We start from the raw sequence: 3277 nt of genomic DNA on the forward strand, positions 1-3277 counted from the left end.
TTCTCTAGCAGTTTGTTTTTATTTCCAGCATGTGCGGTATATTTCTTTTAGAATATTTTTCCTGTCTTGCATGAAAATAATTCTGACTAGAGTGAAACTCTGGCTAGTGAAGAGTAACAGATGAGGTTGCAGGGCAGGGGCTGCTGGTGATTAAGAAAAACCAGTTGATTTCACCCAATTTTTTTCCACCTTCAGGAGAAAATAAACGTTTCAAAATCAGGGAGCCTAATTTTTATGGTTTGGCTCTCCCTTGATGTTTATCCCTGGTAAACAGCTCTTGTTGATCACATAGATCCTGATTCCGATTTCCTGTCATTACAAAACTTGTTAGAACACCGAGCAGATGAGGCTAGAAATGAGCAAAGAACCCAGTAAATCTGAGTCATGGACAAAAACCCTGCTTATCTTAGCAGCTGAACATTATTAACATTTTAAACTTGTTTTCCTGTCCAGCAGCAGGTCAAACGGAAATATCAGCAGGAAATTGTAGCTGGAGATCTGTGTAATTTTTCTGTATTTTTGATTGTAGACTAAAATGGGAAAGACCTGTTTTAAAAGCTACAGATTGTTGAAAGATTACTGCATTTAATCATTGTAAGTGCTGTTTACACAGCTGTAGGTTCAAACAGTAGGTAATGCCTGATGACCGATGAGCTGGAGCCAGGGACTTGTGTACAAATGGAGCTTTGGCAGGCAAAAAGTATCTTTGTCAGTGAAACAGGAGCCAGCTATCAATGATAAAGGTCTGCTGCCTGCCAACAACTGTGTGAATGCCTTCCAGGTAGCTGAACAGCTAGGGATATGAATGTTTGGAGCAGAAGCTATCGGAACCCTTGAAGGAAAGGAGCTGATTTTCCTCCGCAGTAATAAACGCCTCAAGCCTGAAATTATCCTGTTTATTTCCTCTTTCTAGTTGCTGTAAGTTGTAAGTTTTAATTCACAAGTGTGAACCAGCCACTCCTACAATCCAAATAAAAATGTTGGTTTACTCTGGAGAAGGAAGATCACGAAGCAGCGCTCTTCTCAGCACAAATCCTGTGGACAGGCACTGTTGAATGACCTCCCAGCCTTTCTTGTGTCTGTTTATGTCATTCTATATTTTGCAGAGGGGTAGTTTATAAGTAGATTAGAGTTTTAATTTTGTATTTATGTATAGTTTTATTTATCAAAAATATATAAATATTATCAGTCTTAGTGTAGTGAAACATCGGAATCAGCTGATATTCAGTTACGGTTAAAGCAAGGTGAACACGGGGAGACAATTAAACTGGAGATGACAGAATATGACCAAAAGTGAAATAAAATTAACAAGTCAAGAAATGGACTTGAAAAGAATGAAAATGAGAATTAGAACTTCGAGAGATAGAGAAAGGGAGGGAATGTGAATATCAGTTTAAAAGGATGACAGATGCTGATTGGGAAAATTTCAGTCATAATTTGAACTCCATTAAAGAAATTTGAGGAAAAGGGTATAGAGGAATTCTTCATGTGATGTGAGAAAGTCTCTAAACAGATGAGTTGGACAAAAAGAGGACTCGACGTTACTCACGCAGAGCAAGTTGATGAGTAAAGCACAGGAAATTTATTCTCCACCGTCAGAGGTGCTTTCTTTGGATTATGCTGTAAAGAAAAGCCAAGACATTGGCTGTATATGAGTTAGTACCTGATGGATATAGACAAACATTCAAGAATTGAAGGAAACAGCTGGGATAATAGTTTTAAAGGGTTAAGCAAACTAATTTTGACAGGTGGATACAAGAGTTAGAAGCTGAAACCATGTATAAAGCTCTTGGGTTATTCACCTTAGAGGATTTACAAACTCACTACCTTATATAATAAGAACACATGCTGAGGACCAAAGGGTTGCAATTACTAGACAGATAGCAAGAATGGCTGACGATTGTGAGCTAATCCATAAAACTAAGCCTTTTTTTTCACCCTCAAAAATTCAAAAGACAAAATGAGAGAGTGAAAGGAGGTCAAGTCATCAAGTAAGCAATGAGTAGCTGGGGGTGCGCCAAAGTTTCCTCTTCAGATCAGAAAGGATAGAGATGAAAATTGGAAGCTAGTGTATTTCCATTACAATAAAGTTGGGCACATGTCATTCAAAACTCGAGGTTTGAGAGAAACCCAGGGGATTTACTGGAGCCTGTAGGAAGACTCTGAAAAGGAAAAAGCTATGGGTGAGATTGAGTTTTAACTAAAACTGGAAATAAATATTGTTGTGAGTGCAGAAGTGAGCAGATGAGAGATGCAAGCATCCAAACACATAACTATACAAAGGGATGCAGAGGCTACTCAAGCTCATGCTGGAGAAGGATTTAGTTTTTCCTTTAGCTTTCACTGAACTCCTGAAGTGATGGTAAATGAATTAAGTGGAGAGTATAATTCCAGTTCTAATGTACAAAATCCAATTGGAGTGTGAATTGTTGGCTGGACTAGAGGTAGTTTGGGTAGTTAAGAAATTACCTGTGGACAGAGTTGGTTTACTCTGGGGAATGATTTAGCAGGAGTGAAAGTTATAGCTTTGCCTGTAAACATGGAATGTCAAGTTGAGGTTAAAGAGACAGAATAATTGCAGGAGAAGGTTTCGGGTGTTTTTCCATCAAATGCAGTGACCAGAGAAACACCTCAACAAAGTTAATCACCCGAGGTCACTGATACTGCAAGCAGATGTTAGAGTAACTGAAACTCTGCTTAAAAGTAAGGATAATTGAAAGATGTGCTTGGCATGTTATGTTAATCAAGGCTCAGGAAACAGAGTCAAAGCAAGTTGCACAGACAACTCACACTGAAGCTGAAGGAGCTATATTAAGAATGGAATTCTGATGAGAAAGTGCAGATATCCTCATGGGCGTGTAAATGAAGAATGGACATTTGTCCAACAAATAGGTGGTACTGGCCAGATATCACAAGTAGTGTTGTTGGTAGCAAATAAAATTAATGTGACAGGACTTGTAGGAATACGGAAAATACAGGAGTCAAGAGCTTCATGTTCCTAGAAGCAAATGTCACCAATCATCAATGCTGGTCCGTCCACATCAACACTGCAATCAAGGAAGCACACCTATAACTCTACCTCCTCAGAAGGCTAAGGAAATTGCATGTTCACAATGACTTACCAGTTTCTATAGATGCAACATAGAAAGCATTCTATCTGATGCACCATAGCTTGGTATGGTAACTGCTCTGCCCAAGACCACAAGAGTGTTGTGAATGCAGCCCAGTCCATCACAAAAACCAGCCTTTCTTCCACTGACTCCATCTACACTTCCCA

The sequence above is a fragment of the Rhincodon typus genome, unplaced genomic scaffold, assembly GCF_021869965.1.
Source record: "Rhincodon typus isolate 14 unplaced genomic scaffold, sRhiTyp1.1 hic_rhity00000606, whole genome shotgun sequence".
Lineage (NCBI taxonomy): Eukaryota > Metazoa > Chordata > Chondrichthyes > Orectolobiformes > Rhincodontidae > Rhincodon > Rhincodon typus.